Source organism: Lathamus discolor, chromosome 4, assembly GCF_037157495.1.
Source record: "Lathamus discolor isolate bLatDis1 chromosome 4, bLatDis1.hap1, whole genome shotgun sequence".
Taxonomy (NCBI): Eukaryota; Metazoa; Chordata; class Aves; order Psittaciformes; family Psittacidae; genus Lathamus; species Lathamus discolor.
Genome location: NC_088887.1, coordinates 125,755,582 through 125,772,083, shown reverse-complemented (window position 1 = coordinate 125,772,083; position 16,502 = coordinate 125,755,582). Strand labels below are relative to the sequence as shown.

The window sequence follows — 16,502 nt, the reverse complement described above, 5'->3', positions numbered from 1 at the left end:
AGGGTCCAGTGCATAGAATGGGCAAGGGTAGCGAGTACTGGTACAGACCATAGGGGTTGGATCTGTAGGAGTGACAGCACTGTCCCAGCCTCATGGAGAAGCTGCATTTGAGCAAGCTGTTCCAGTGGAAGGTGTCCCTGCCCGTGGCAGGGGTTGGAACTGGATGGGCTTTAAGGTCCCTTCAACCCAAACCACTCTGGGATTCCGTGATTGGAAGATGTGCTCCCCAATTGCCCACAGAGGCCAAGGGCATGCAAGACCTGAGGCGAAAGAAGACCGCAGCACTGGAGAAGAGGGGTCAGGGGAGAGTGTTGCCTATATATAACAGGCTTCATTCAAGGTCATTTTTGTTCCCCAGGCTGGAACATGTCCCCGATCCCTCAGGGGTCCCTATAACACAGGAGAGGTCAATGCTCAGAGAGGTTTGTGGTCAATATAACATCACATATAATAATTCATAGGCATCCCTGCAGCTATTCAGGGGGCTCAGGGCAATGAAAGGTCTCATCTTCTTGAGAGGCCAGAGCTGAAACACTGTAAGACAAGAAGCTTTTGTGCTATTTCAGCCTCACACCGAGCTGTCCAGAGGATTAAAACTCCTCCAACGCCACACAGGGCAGGAGAAACCTTAATAGAGGAGGAGCGCCCTGATCCAAGTTACGTTTGGATGTGGACTCTCCAGCTTGGAACTGGTTCAGTTGGAGGCAAAAACGATAGGAGCGGAGGATGTCCAAGCTTTCACCTCAAATAAGGACCATTTAAAGCTAACGCAACGCAGTGTGTTGGCTTCCAGCATGTCCACTGTGACTGGCTTTGATCTGAGAAACAAGCCCAAGGAGGAAAGGTCAATTCATTGCACCTCTGGCAGAAATCCCAAACTTCAGCCTTTTTTTGGGGCCTTCAGTGGAAATTCCAAATGGGAAAATGCCATAAATCCTGCCTGTCTCTTCCTCCAGCTGCTCCCCTCATGATCTCTCCTGTATTCCTGTTGTGAGAGGCTCTAATCTGGATTTGCCTTACTTAGCGGGTGCAGATCATGAGGCTCAGAAGGAAACCTCCGTTGACTGATGAATACAAAGCCCTAATTCCCCAAGAGGAGGAAAGCCAGGCAAAATGCCTGATTTTTGCCTTTCTGTAGCTCTAGTCCTGCGGGATCGTCTTCCTGCCCTGGGAATGGGGTTAAAAGGTTGTTTGCAACTAGAAAAATGTGTGGTTTTTCTATTCAGGGAAATATTTGCTCCTTCTAATTCAATAAAGGCCCTAAACGTGGTATGTTAAACATCCCTCCCTCGCACCGCAGGGCCTTTGCCTTTTCAAGAAGGGATATGGAATTGCCGATGCATCTGAAACCCATCACTCGGCTTTCAAAAGCATGGAAAGCATCTAAAAAAACACAGATTTGCCCAGGAATATGGACACTTGTTTATGGTGATCTTTTAGTTCTGTGTGGTTCGAGCCCAATGTGCTGCTTCCCTGCATCTTCCATCACCTCTTGATACAGTCTTTCTGTGAGGAACCATCTGATAGAGGGCTTTGGTACCAAACCCCACCAGCAGAGAAATAGCCTTCAGTGTCAAGGTGCTGCATGAGGCAGGAGGGTATATATTGGGTTTAAGGAAATATAGGGTATGTTTGGGCACATCAGCCCTCGAAGTCACCACATCGCTGGGGTATGGAGGGGTCTCATGTGCTACAGACAGCACAAGACCTTCAACATGCAGCATGATTTATCAGGAGGGGAAATGCCTGTAAAACTGGGTGGTGATGAGGCAGCATTTTAAATGACAGGGTACAACATAATGTTTGTGAGCTAAATGGATTCATGGTTTATTAGATTGCAAGAGGCCAATGAAAAGCAGCCCAAATACGCTTTCAGAGAGGAGCTCAAGATGCACTGAAAATTGCATGCAGAAAAAGCTGTGGAAATGATCTGAAACCACTTGGGTTTATTAAATGCTTACAAAAATGCATGTACAGAAAAAGCCATAGCATCAGAAACACAGAATCACCAAATCCCAGCCTGGTTTGGGTTGAAGGGACCTTAAAGCTCATCCAGCTCCAACCCCTGCCACGGGCAGGGACCCCTTCCACTGGAGCAGCTTGCTCCAAGCCCCTGTGTCCAACCTGGCCTTGAGCACTGCCAGGGATGGGGCAGCCACAGCTTCTCTGGGCACCCTGTGCCAGCGCCTCAGCACCCTCCCAGGGAAGAGCTTCTGCCTAAGAGCTCAGCTCAGTCTCCCCTCGGGCAGGTTCAAGCCATTCCCCTTGGCCTGTCCCTACAGGTCCTTGTCCCAAGCCCCTCTCCAGCTTTCCTGCAGCCCCTTTAGGCCCTGGAAGGACGTATGGACATAAGCATTCTATACATATGCACAGCAAAAATAATGCACAGAAGAAAAAGCAAGCCTAATTATTGTGGCAGACAGTTTATGCGCTACTAATCTCTTCTGATCACCTAAAACTGACGGGGAACGAATGCAAGCAAGCAGTGCCTTTATCTTCACCTCTGTCAGCAAGCCCACAGCTTGGTTCCTTATTGCAGACACATGATTCACAGCCAAGGGTACTTGTAGATGCTGGAGGATTTCACCTCCACATCAGAGAGTACTTTGGACAGGGAGAACAACTCTGCGCTGCCAGAACACGTAATCACTGCCATAGGATTCTTACACCAAGGGGGTACCATAGGGCCAGGGGTTTCAGAACTGTTGACAGAGTGCTCATCTGCTGCCTTCTGAAAGGAGATCCTTTAAGCTGCTGCCACTTGGGATCTCCTGGCGAATGTAAGCACCTCCTTTTATTCATCAGCAACTCCGTATCTTGGCCTGAGAGCTTCAGCATCACTCTCAGAGTCACAGCGTGTCCCTCACGTGAGGGAATGAGCTGGGTTAGGGTTTTTTCCGTGCTGTGTTTTATATCACAGCCATGACATTACCTACAAATCCCACATCATGCCTTGTTTCCAAGAGCTGCCAAGCACTTGGTAAGTAAATACAATCCATAATCCCTGGAGAGATGGAGCGGGAGCTCCTTTAACCCCTCTGTTGATGCTGGGCTGCTGTCAGCCTGAGACCACGAGTGTCACAGGGACCCAGAGCAAGAATAAGCATGCCCCTGTGTCCAAAATCCCCAGTGCATCCAGACGCAACTGATTTGCCGTGGGTCAGAAATCTATAACAAAGCTGAGACCTGAATACCCCATCCCGTGTCCTGGGGTCTTACCCACAGCACTGCCTTTTAGTTAAGCCCTGAAGATAAGACTGGGGGCAGATATCTGACCCAACTCAACCATCTTTTGCAACCAATGCATCCTTTTAAACGCCCTGTGCTTGATGCTGCTCCTGCCCAAGCTCTGTGTTGAGGTCTCATCCCAGGGGGACAGCCTGGATCCCATCATGGATGGGAAGGGTACCCAACTGCAAAGCCCTGGCAAATAAACCAGAGGGGTGGGACAAACACTCTTCCAGATCCTCTGCATCTCGGAGTCTAGGGAGCCATGAAAGAGACAGAGAGAGGTTTTCTCTTCCGAGCACTCAAGCAAGTGATGCTGTGCGCTAGCACCAGTCACACCAGCACCACCTCCTCCTCCTCCAGCTATTAATCACCCATGGCCAGTGCCAGTTAATATCCTACATATCTGTAGATGAGTAACCCCTAACGACAGCGTTAGCTGATTGAATCAGAGGAGCTTCTCCCTCTGTACTTGCCCTTAGGACCCAAGTGCACAACGCACACTTCTGCTCTATCTCCGAACAGTGATTGCGTCAGCAAGAAGGAGCCTTTGCATAATACGGACCAAACATGGAGCATTTTATATGGGAACATAGAAAATGTCTTGCGTCTTCTGAAGTTATTATCCTGTGGCTCTACAGGCCACGCAGTGTGGGTAAAGATGGGATGGACATTTAGACCTAATGCCTACAGGCATTTATGCAAGTCCTATATAAAGGCAAGCTCCTGGGTGTAAAGCTGAGTAGAGCAGGATCAGCAAATCCCCCTTTCCCCACAGGAACAGCCCTGTCCTTTGAAGATGTCTTTGCTCTGCACATGGGGACGGCTATTCTGGCCCAGCTGCACTTGACTGACCCAAGGACATGCCCATAGAGGCAGGGCTGGAGGCAGGGGATATGCAGTCATATTCAGCCCAGAAAGCCAACCGCATAGCCCAGAAAGCAACCATATCCTGGGCTGCATCAAAAGGAGCGTGACCAGCAGGGCGAAGGAGGTGATCCTGCCCCTCTGCTCTGCTCTTGTGAGACCTCACCTGGAGCACTGTGTGCAGTTCTGGTGTCCTCAACATAAAAAGGACATGGAACTGCTGGAACAAGTCCAGAGGAGGCCACGAGGATGAGCAGGGACTGGAGCACCTCCTGTATGAAGACAGGCTGAGGGAGTTGGGGCTGTTCAGCCTGGAGCAGAGAAGCTGCGTGGAGACCTCAGAGCAGCTTCCAGTGTCTGAAGGGGGCCTATAGGGGTGCTGGGAGGGACTCTTCATCAGGGACTGCAGTGACAGGACAAGGGGTAATGGGTTAAAACTGAAACAGGAGAAGTTTAGATTGGATCTAAGGAGGAAATTCTTCCCTGTTAGGGTGCTGAGGCACTGGAATGGGTTGCCCAGGGAGGCTGTGAGTGCTCCATCCCTGGAGGTGTTCAAGGCCAGGTTGGACAGAGCCTTGTGTGGGATGGTTTAGTGTGAGGTGTCCCTGCCCATGGCAGGGGGGTTGGAACTGGATGACCTTGAGGTCCTTTCCAACCCAAACTGTTCTATGATTCTATGATTTCATTGCAGTTTGCAGCAAGTGGGGCCTGATGTTCTCCCTGGGTCGCTCTGGTGCTTCAGGGCTTGATGTCCTCTCCTGGTCCTGTTCACTGCCTCATTTTATCACTGATGTCAGTTTTCTTCTGCTTTAGATGCCCATTGCTAGTCTCAGCTTGAGTCCTCCTTCAAGTCTTGGCTACAGGACTCTAACCATTGAGCCAGATGGCCATCCAGCCCCAAGATAGTAAGAAATCAAGCAAGATGAGCTCCTTCCATAAGCACAACAGAGTGTTGTGTTCACCCAGAGCTTGTTCAGCCCTGGAAAGTCTGGGTTAACTCATCACCTCTCATCTACAGACCCAGAGGATGCTCCTGATACTGCCCTTGGGACAATCAGCTGCTGCATTATAAATCCTCCAAGGATAAAGATCATCCTACTGGAAAATCGAGGGGCTGCACATGTTATTGACTAAATGTGACCATAATCATAGAACCCCAGCCTAGTTTGGGTTGAAGGGACCTTAAAGCTCATCCAGCTCCAACCCCTGCCATGGACAGGGACACCTTCCACTGGAGCAGCTTGCTCTGAGCCCCATCCAACCTGGGTTTTCACTCCAAGGGAGCCAGGATGAGGGGTAGTTTATGGTAATCTGATGAATAATGGGTCTCTGCTTGTAGCAGGTTGTCCCTGAGGTGGCAAACACTCCCAGTAGGAGCATCCTGTGCTCCACTGCTTCTCTTCCCCAGCCCTGGAGGAGACACTGGGAGAACAGGATGGAAATCAGAGCAACTTCAGGGCTGCTTTAAGTGAGGATGGGGATGGATTTGGCTCAGAAACACATATGAAGGAAAGAAGCAGAAAGATACCTTGTGTGTGTGCCCTGATGATCCTTTCCTCATCACTTCCTGCATCTGCCATCTTCATTTTCACGTTGCAGGTCTTTCCAGTGCCACATGAGGCATTTCTTGCCCAAAATGGACCAGTGTTTTGGGGATGCCTAAGAACAGAGCAACAACTTTGGGGGTACAAATGGGAAGAGGGGAGATATCCCTTTTACTGTCCAATTTCCAACAGCTCTTTCATGTTGGAAACACCTTCAGACTGGTGGCAGACCTGATAAACCCATGTTGTCCAAGTCTAGAAGTTGAGATGATCACCAAAATATACATACGTGCACACACGTGTATATGCGAACACACAAGCACATGTGTGCTCATACATAATGATAATATATAATAATGTAGTTTTATATATCCTAATATAGATGGTTGTGGAGGTTTTGCTGGATCCAGCCAAAGAAGCTAACATGGAATTGCCTGCAGAACTATGGATTGAGAAGACACGATACATGAAGACATAAAGACAGATACAGAGAAGGGAATAATCTTGTTTCATGCCCACACTCCAGTATTCCAGCATGGGAAAAGAACAATGGGCTAAACTGCAGCCAGGATTTGGGCTAGGAATAGATTAGCTGGAAAGATTGTGCCATCCTCATCATAGACAGTCTTGAGAAGCACGTTAACACTGCGTCTGCCCAGCCACACATGACGTGGATGGACTTGATCCTCCCTTGACATGAAGGGCATGGCCTTGTTGACCTCTTAATAGCCCTTCCCAGCCCTGTTTCTCTCTCACTGCAGTGCTGGGAATGGTAATATCATCCCCATTCTCACCTCCACTGCTCTAAGAGGATTCCCCACAGGATGTGCCTTAGCTAATAGGCTTCAGTAGACCTTTTACGAGGTCAGCTTTAGCATGAGCTGCTAGGAGGTGATCAATACTTTTTCCTTCTTACTGACACCAGTGTCCAATGGTTTTTGTCCTTACTGGGTTTCATTGCTTCATGTGCTGGTCAATAGAAAGGGAAGTGATGTGGTAGGAGGCCTTCTTACCGAAATAAACCTTTCAATGAATATTAAAAGCTTATTTGTGGACTGAGGACCAGAATCCAGGTTTTCAGCGTAGGAGGTAAAGGCAGCTGGCTTTGAGGACTTACTGCTCTCTTCATTTCTCCACAGAATAGTTCGGGTTGGAAAGGACCTCAAGATCATCCACTTCCAACCCCACTGCCATGGGCAGGGACACCTCACACTAAACCATCCCACCCAAGGCTCTGTCCAACCTGGCCTTGAACACCGTGCTTGACTCTTGAGCTCAACCATGCTTCTCTCTTAGGGCTTTCAAACTTATGCAATGGCATTTATCAATCTGAAGACTACAGAGCATGTGTCTGGAGTCCAAATCTCTCTTTCCTCTCCTCACTGATTAGGTTTGGGTAGGGCACATTGATTCAGATGCTATTTCTCCAGCACACTCAAAGCATTTCCAGCTTCAACTCTGTCCTCGTGTATCTCCTCCCAGCCACATGTTCAGAAGATAGAACAGTTTTACTGGTTCAGAGCAAAGGTCCAACTTCAGTTGCATTGAGCTGGGTAAGGGAAGAGTGATTGCCATCATGAACCTGGACTTGTACAAAGCATTTGGCACTGTCCCGTGTGATATCTTTGTCTCTAAACTGGAGAGATATGGATCTGATGGAGGGACCACCCGGTGGATAAGGAGTGGGCTGAATGGCTGCACTCAGAGAGCTACAGTCAAAAGCTCAATGTCCAGCTGGAGACCAGTGATGAGTGCTGTCCCTCAGGGTTCGTCCTGGGACAAGGGGTAACGGCTTTAAACTGCAGGAGGGGAGATTCAGATTAGATGCCACAGGTGTAGATGAGCTCTTAGGCAGAAGCTCTTCCCTGTGAGGGTGCTGAGGCGCTGGCTCAGGGTGCCCAGAGAAGCTGTGGCTGCCCCATCCCTGGCAGTGCTCAAGGCCAGGTTGGACACAGGGGCTTGGAGCAAGCTGCTCCAGTGGAAGGGGTCCCTGCCTGTGGCAGGGGTTGGAGCTGGATGAGCTTTGAGGTCCCTTCCAACCCAAACCAGGCTGAGATCCATGACTCTATTAAACCTTTTCTAGACACTCCAGCATCACAGGATGAGGTGAAGGAGCTGTTTAGAGGCTCTGTAGAGAGTAAAGACAGCCTAAGTTGTCCAGATCAGGCTTCTTCCTTCAGTTTGCGGATGCCATCAACAAGTACCACTCTTATACTGCATTTCCTGGCCTGATCCTGGTTATGGGGCTCACAGAGAGCACTTGCAGAAGCAGCCAACGTGACTCCCATGGTGAGTAAAGGGTTGCAAGATTGGGTCTAGCCGGTGCCAACTGCTCGCAGGCATCTGTGCAACAGCTCCACTGGGAGCCGTAGGAGTGGTGAAACAAGGCTGATACCTTTCCCCTGCACTGTTTGTTCATTCTGAGTGGTTCTATATTTGGCTATGATGCCAAAAATAACATGATGTCCCCTAAGTTTAACACCATGGTGACCTCTAGTCCATTGATCCCACTGGGAGCTGGACTAAATGACCTTTAAAGAACCCTTCCAACCCAAACTATTCCATGATTCAATGACCCATCATACGTGATTTCTACATAGAGCTCTGTAATTGCACGACTGTAAAAGAGATTGCAGAAATGGTGTGCTTTTCATAGCACATAAATTGCAAGCTATTCTAACAATGCTTCACCTCATATGGCCCCATATGGGAAGGCTCAGGCTATCTCTCAGGTTGGGCAGGCCAGGAGCAATCAAAAGACAAGTGCATGTGAGATGCACACAAGCCCTTTCTGCTCTATAGCTTGCAGAGTGCTGTAGGGATGGCTTGTTACCTGATTTCCTTGACACGCTTGTGAGGTGGGCTGATGCCAACCTCATGAAGTTCAACCACGACAAGTGCAAGGTCCTACACCTGGGTCGGAGCAATCCCAGGCACAGCTACAGGCTGGGCAGAGAAGAGATTCAGAGCAGCCCTGCGGAGAAGGACTTGGGGGTGCTGGTCGATGAGAAAATGAACATGAGCCGGCTGCAGTGTGCGCTCGCAGCCCAGAAAGCAACCGTATCCTGGGCTGCATCCAAAGGAGCGTGACCAGCAGGTCGAAGGAGGTGATCCTGCCCCTCTGCTCTGCTCTGGTGAGACCTCACCTGGAGCATTGTGTGCAGTTCTGGTGTCCTCAACATAAAAAGGACATGGAACTGCTGGAACAAGTCCAGAGGAGGCCACGAGGATGATCAGGGGCTGGAGCACCTCCCGTATGAAGACAGGCTGAGGAAGTTGGGGCTGTTCAGGCTGGAGAAGAGAAGCTGCGTGGAGACCTCAGAGCAGCTTCCAGTGTCTGAAGGGGGCCTATAGGGATGCTGGGGAGGGACTCTTCATCAGGGACTGCAGTGACAGGACAAGGGGTAACGGGTTCAAACTGAAACAGGGGAAGTTTAGATTGGATCTAAGGAGGAAATTCTTTCCTGTGAGGGTGCTGAGGCACTGGAATGGGTTGCCCAGGGAGGTTGTGAGTGCTCCATCCCTGGTGGTGTTCAAGGCCAGGTTGGACAGAGCCTTGGGTGCCATGGTTTAGTGAGAGGTGTCCCTGCCCAGGCAGGGGGGTTGGAACTGGATGATCTTGAGGTCCTTTCCAACCCGAACCATTCTATGATTCCAAAGGGAATTTCTATTCTATTCTTTGCTCCATCCCTGGCAGTGCTCAAGGACAGGTTGGATGGAGCCTTGGGAGACATGGTCTAGTGTGTGGTATCACTGAGCATTGCAGGGGATTGGAACTGGATGATCTTAAGGTCCTTTCCAACCCAAACCATTCTATGATTCTAGGATTCTATTCCCAGCTCTTTCTTCACTCACCAGGGAGAGGCATTCCCAACCCTGCATGGATTCTGGAGATGGGCTGTGAAATTTAAGAGCCAATATAAAATATCAAAGCACACAGGAGAGTCAAGCTCCCAGAGACACTCAACAGCAGAGCCCTACCAAGCAGGCTCTTCTGCTTTCTTAGTAGCCGATGCCCAGGTAGAAACCCCCGTAGCAGGTACAGCATGAGGAGGAATGCCAGGTAGGGCCCAGGTCCCTGCTCGGGTGGTTTTATGCTTTTCTCTTTGCAGCTGCACTTCCAGTTCTGTCATTGAGAGCTGAATCCTTTTCCTCCCTGCAGTAACCCTCAGTTTGATGGGTGTTACCCCCATAAAGCTGATGGCTCTGAGCACGCCTGCCAGCTGAAGCAATAACAAGGGCCTGTTGGGATAAGAAAAAGGGGGAATGGCTTGAACCTGCCAGAGGAGAGGCTGAGATGAGCTCTTAGGCAGAAGCTCTTCCCTGTGAGGGTGCTGAGGCGCTGGCCCAGGGTGCCCAGAGAAGCTGTGGCTGCCCCATCCCTGGCAGTGCTCAAGGCCAGGTTGGACACAGGGGCTTGGAGCAAGCTGCTCCAGTGGAAGGGGTCCCTGCCCGTGGCAGGGGTTGGAGCTGGATGAGCTTTAAGGTCCCTTCAGCCCAAACCAGGCTGGGATTCTAGGAAATGACCCCTAAATCTTCTCTTCAGCTATTTCTGTAGCACAGAGAAGAGAAAACTTCAGCCATGGATTCATCCAGTGTGAGAGCTGGGATGGAGGCAGGAAGTGAGGAGGAGCTTTGGTTTCATCCCAAATGCATGGTCTAGGTTTACATGGTCACACTTCCAAGCTTCATGCCTCAGTTTCCCCACTGCGATTGGAGGCTGGTGCTGTCTCAGGGCTGTCTGGTTGCAAACACAGAGGTTTGAGGAGCTCGCATGAGGAAAAGGCACTCTTCATCATGGGTGAGGACAGAAAATGCTCCTTTTTGAGAAGTATAACGAGATTAACATGATGTTTCCTAAAACAACATGGAAGTCTCACACCTTCCAATAAGGAAAAGCTTCTTTTTTTCCCTATTATATATATCCAGTTCCCCACGTCTCATTCTCCACACCCTTAACGAAGGAATTGAGGAAACCCCTCCAACCACCTCTTTTTCCCCTTTTCCTACCTTTGTTTTGCAACCCCCTTACTATTGGAGTACAAGAGGAGCGGGTTAACCGTCTACCACTGATTCCCCAGGGCTCATTCAGCGCAGGGACCAAAGTTCTTCAGCCTTACAGTTAATTTTTAGGCGCTCTAATTTTAGCCTGTAGCTAAGCAGCTATACCCTGCCTTGCTGCCAGCAGCCAAAATCTGGCTTGGCTCAGTGCCTTGCTTAAATCTTCCTATCTGTGGGGTGGGTGAAAGTGAGGATGGAGGTTTTCCTTGGTAAAATGCATTTAAAAGGTCGCATTTTGGGTTTCAAGCCCTCGGCACGAAGCTCGCTCCGAAGCTTCTCTCGCATTCTTGGCCTGAACTTTGCTTCCCCTTGTGAAGAAAGGAGGTGTAAGTGCAGCTGAAAAGGAGGAGAAATGGCTTCATTTCAAGACCTCTGTAATGTGAAATAACTTTTAACTCCAGGAACAGAAAAGCAAGTGTCGTGGAAATGGCTGAGTCAGGCTTTGGGCTCCATAGTGGTTGCACTGTTCACCAGTGTGTTGCAGAAGACATATACTTTGTCCCAGTGCTACCAAAAGTAGTGGTTGTGTCTACATTGAACATCAGATGGAGCTTGGCAGCACAGGTTTTCCTACCCCAGAGTGCATCTGTACTATGGGGTAGCCATCGGAAAGGATACAGGACCAGCATCCTACAGGTAGGCGGAAGATGCCTATTGGGGTTTGAGCCTCTGCTCTTCCCTTCCCTGCACTGATGGGCTGCTCTTATCAGCTTTGCTTTTACCATGGTCAGGATGAATGCAAGCTGAATGCTTGCTTTTCCTTAGTTTCTTTCCTGGGGTTATCCAGATGGAAAAGTCCCAGGGATGTGTTGATGCATGCCTGAGGTGTTCATGCTACCTGCAGAAATCCCTCTGGACAAAAGGCTCTGCCTTGCAAACACGCCCTTCCTAAGCAAATTCCTTGAAGGACAAACCTGATAAATACCTATGAGATAACAGCTTGGTGTGACAAGGTCTGGAGAGGGTGTAAAGCACGATTGGCAGTAAATCAAGGCATGGGATAAGGGCTGGACAAGTCCTTGGCCACCTGAGGTGGATCCAGCTCTAGATGCAGAAGCTAACCAGTGCTCCCTGCTCACTCATTTCTTTCTGGGTCTGGATATGGTGCCGGATGTCTTTACACATTGGGAAAACAATGTCACTGGACCGTGCAGATGGCCTTGCCCAGAGTGCCTTTATGCATCGGTAACACGTTGTCCTGTTATGCTCCAGTTAGGAAGCATAGGAGCCGTGGTGGTTGTTTATGCAAAGAGGGATGGGCCATGAAGAGAGTTTGTTGATGGGTTCGGAGATATCCCGGTCAACACTTACCCTGCAGGTCTGAAAGGCGGCTGGTTCCTGCCCGTGAGGAACAAACCTCTCTGGGTACGGAGCACTGGAAAGGACCAATGAAATCAAAACACCTCACTCAAAAGCATGGGCAGAAAAGAGAGTCCGGGCTCTGCTGTGCTGGTGTGACAAAACATGTCCCCCCCCTCCATTAAGGAACAGGACCTGCAGGATTCCACCCTGAAGCCACAGCAGGAAGCAGGAGACACCAAGGGGAGCTTTGAAGCTGATGAATTAAAGACTAAGGAAAGGGGTGAAGGACCAAGCATGAAATTCCTCCAACCACCTAAACCCACAATGACAGATACAGCCGCTTAGATCCCAGCAAGCTTGTGCCTCAGTTTCCTTCTCCATAGCTGGGGTTTACACAGCTTTGGGGCTTATTTGAAGCTCTGTGGGGGAGAAGGTGATGCATGGGGGTGTGGAAACACACCTCTTCTCCCTTAGCTCGGCATTTAGGTCCATCGCTCAGGTGATACATGAGCCAACAGCACATTTCCATAAATATTACCTGGAATGTGAACCGATCTCATCAAGGCAGGAAAAAAAGATGGAAGGACAGAGGACTTTCCATTGCCTCTGTACCAAAGCTAAAAATACCCTTGGGGAGGTGATGGATGGGGAGGTGATGGACGGGGAGGTGACGGATGGACCTTCATCAAAGCGGGCGCAGATGACCAAGCAAGGTTTTGCCAACATCACTGCTTGTGAGTGCCTCCAAATGGCACTTTGAGACTCAGGTTACCTTTCTGGCCTATGTGAGCAGATCCTGTGCTTCCATGGCTGAATTCACTGGCAGAGGAAGAGGACACAAGGCCTCGGAGGGGAAGCAGAGAGTACCATAGGCGATGTGCAATGCAATGTAAGCACAAAGTCAGGTAGCAAAGTAACCACAGCAGGAGTGGGAAAGGGACTTGTTGCTGCGTTCTGCCTCTTGGCAGTTCCACAAAGCAAACCTTGCTGGTTGGCTGCTTCGAGTTCAAACTCCTCCTTCAATCACAGCTCTTATCATCTGGTTGGTCATTTACATCACTGATGATAAGGCTTCCACCCCTCCCAGCCCAAGGATGATTGCGGCTCCGAGGGATGATACAGGAATGAAAGCAGAAGTGATGCGGATGGATGTCCCTGTGCTCTGGTGGGAGCTCTTCAGTGGAGCACAGTTTGGCAGCACCAGCTTTCTGTGCTTCCAAAGTCCTCCTGCTCAACACAGGGCTTTCCCTTTCCGTGAGGATGCTTCTCAGGCACCATAAGTAGTCTGCAACGATAGGAGACCTTATTCCCAGCCTGAATTCATCACACTGCAGACAGCAGAAGAAATACACTGTGGACCCGATTGTGGTACCCAAGCTGTGGTCTCTACCGTAGAGATGGACCCATCATGTTTGCAGTGGTCTCAGGAGGAGAAATAGGGGAGAAAAGGGTCTTTTCAGATGCTGTGATCTGCATAGGTGACTGGATTAATGGGCAACCCTGCTAGCTGTAAAACCTCTGTTTTTAACACTTATATTAGCCCTAGAAACAAAAAGCAACTAAAAATACTGCTGCCTGGAATAAAGAGGCTTCAAAATCCATAAGCAGAGGGTTAACCACAGGCAAGGAAATGACTCCGTGTTTTTAAGTCAAAGAAGGAGAATTACAAAGGCAGATAAGCCCAACGTAAGTACATGCGTCCCAACACGCTAAATACAGGCAGATTCATACATACATCCAAACACCTACCTCTGGGTGAAGACACTGAACACTGACGCTTTGAAAACAGGGTGTTTTCTGCTGCTATATCATAGAATCATGGTTTGGGTTAGAAAGGACCTGAAAGATTATCTGGTTCCAACAATGAATAACCATAAAGGAGCAAAGCTACAGAGCTGTGCACCAGCAGCTGCCTCAAAGCACTGCAAACCTGTTCCACACTTTACAAGCAGCTCTCAAGTCCCCGAATAGGAGCAGGAAGAGGAAAAGAAATGTGTCTTTAAGAGCTGTATTTAATAGGGATTGCCCTAAAAGTTCATTATAGAATCATAGAATAGTTAGGGTTGGAAAGGAGCTCAAGATCATCCAGTTCCAACCCCCTGCCATGGGCACGGACACCTCACACTAAACCATGGCACCCAAGGCTTCATCCAACCCGGCCTTGAACACCGCCAGGGATGGAGCACTCACAACCTCCCTGGGCAACCCATTCCAGTGCCTCAGCACCCTCACAGGAAAGAATTTCCTCCTTAGATCCAATCTAAACTTCCCCTGTTTAAGTTTTAACCCATTACCCCTAGTCCTGTCACTACAGTCAACCCCCCAATGTAACTGCGTAAGGGCACATTGCTGCTTTGCTGTAGATTTGGTTACTGCTAAAGAGCAGAAATCAAGGGTAAAACTATCGTGCATTGCTCTTGGCTGCAGAGAGCTGTACGACTGCCTCCTGCCCACGTTCCTCTGTCCACGATCGATGTTTTTGAGGCTCAGGTGAAGTAATAGTAGGGTATTTGGAAGGACGCTGTTGTTCAGGGATGATCGTGCCAGAGACAGGGGTTAATAATAGACAGGGTTGTGTATCTCTTGCGTCAATGCAAGCACCGAGGGAAACAAACCCGTTCCAAACCTATCTATCAATGCGTGCGTTTTAGGTGGGCAGAAACACCCTTGTAGGGAGCAGAGCCAAGCTCCTGCTAATCCATTCTTTGGGGCCGTTTTCTCGTTTTCAGAGAGCCGAATGGGAGAAGGAAGCAAAAATGCTGCAGGACAAGTACTGGTAGAACAAGTGAGCCGGGAGCTGGGTTGCAGCCAGGTCCCTGGCGCTGTGCGATGGGGTGAAGGCCGAGGCTGTCCCAGGGCTCTGTGTGTTGTCACGGATCCAGGCTTGACTTTTCCTTCCTCCCAAGAAAGGCGGTGTCGTGATTGGAACCTGCAGGTTCTGGAAGCTGCTGCCCAGGCTGGGGCTGTGGGGTTTGTGCTGTTACTCCTGCAAGGTGTAGAATCGTAGGGTCACAGAGTGGTCTGAGCAAGCCAGATACCATCCTTTGTGCCTATTGCCATTGCATAGCATCCCTAAACCCACTCTTAGTGTGGATTCCTTAATGCAAACGTTGCTGTCTAATAACCTTAATTGTAGATTCGCAGACTGGTTTGTACTGGAAAGGACATTAAAGCTCATCCAGCTCCGCCATGGGCAGGGACACCTTCCATTAGACCCGTGTCAAAAGGCCTCTCCTTTAGATATTGTAATACTCCATTAAGCACTGAGGGGCTTCTATTGCCATTATTATAATAATAATATCAAATACAATAAAAAGAAAATGAAATATAGTAATTATAATTAATAATAAAAATTTATTTGATTACTATATCCTTCAAGGCTGGGCCCTTCTGCAGCACATGGAGCAAGAGGATGATCAGGATTCAGAACCTTTGAATCATAAAACCATAGAATAACAGAATAGTTTGAGTTCGAAGGAACCGTCAAAGCGCATCTACTCCAATTGCACCCAAAATACATGAGAAGCTGGGTATGCATCAATAGAAAGATGATGGATCTGGGCAGAAGATGGTCCCAGCACGCTAAGATCTTTCTATCTGTTATCTCATACTGTCAATAAATAAATTTATTCAAGTTTTTATTCTGCTTATGATAAGGAAAGCTACTTCAGGCCTTACATTGACTTGCAGATAACTCTACTTAAGCCAACAGGGGACGCAGGCAGGGAGGAGGCCATTCCCCTTTCACTCAGCAGTGCTGCAGCAGTGATTTATCTCTGCTCTAAGCTCCCTTTTGGAGGTCTCATCCAAGAGCTGTTGGGCAAGACCCTTCCTTCAGACAAGCTCTTGCAATTTTCCACTTCCATACGTATTTCAACAGGCCACTACAACAGTTGGAACCCGGCCCCAGGGCCAAATGGGGAGCGAACAAGTCCCGGTGCCAGTCTGACTCAAAAAGATGGCTATGGGAATGCCTCAGGGGATTGGGAAGGAAAACAGATCCCTCTTTCACTTCTGAATCCCGGATTTAAGCTCTCCCCAGCTGGAAATACAACATTTTTTTTTGCGTAACACACTGGTAGACACATGTCCCTGCGCCAAAGAGTGGATGCAGCAGCAGCAGCCCCAGGAGCAACAGGGGAAAATGCTGGTTCAGCAAGTTCTGATCCTGCTCCCACCTGGAAAAACAGCTGAAAGTTGAAGCAGTTTTGGGGGTGCTTTGGTTTGATTGCTACCTACCTTCCACGTGTGGCAAATACACGCTTGGTGCTTTCAATGGGCTTTGCCTCGAGGGATGTCAAAGTGCTTCAGAAAGGCAGATCCTTGTTGCTTTCTCCAAATTCCAGCAGGTTAAACTGGGATTAGGAAAGGGACAGAGCCCTGATCCTTTGTCCAGGGGTGTAGCAAAATGCTCCCTAGAACAGGGCCAGACATGAGCCTGCCATAAAGTTATCTGGTTTAATGCCATGGAAGCTGGGACAGACCCCTCTGTACGAATCT

General features: G+C 49.2%; 1 long non-coding RNA gene across 1 annotated transcript; it reads left to right on the top strand.

Annotated features, from left to right (window-relative positions):
- Window positions 1-10,997: 10,997 nt before the first annotated feature.
- LOC136012861 (uncharacterized) lies at window positions 10,998-15,636 on the top strand. Its single transcript, XR_010611995.1, has 2 exons — window positions 10,998-11,336; window positions 15,382-15,636. It is a non-coding gene; the product is annotated as an uncharacterized LOC136012861 (long non-coding RNA).
- Window positions 15,637-16,502: the final 866 nt, after the last annotated feature.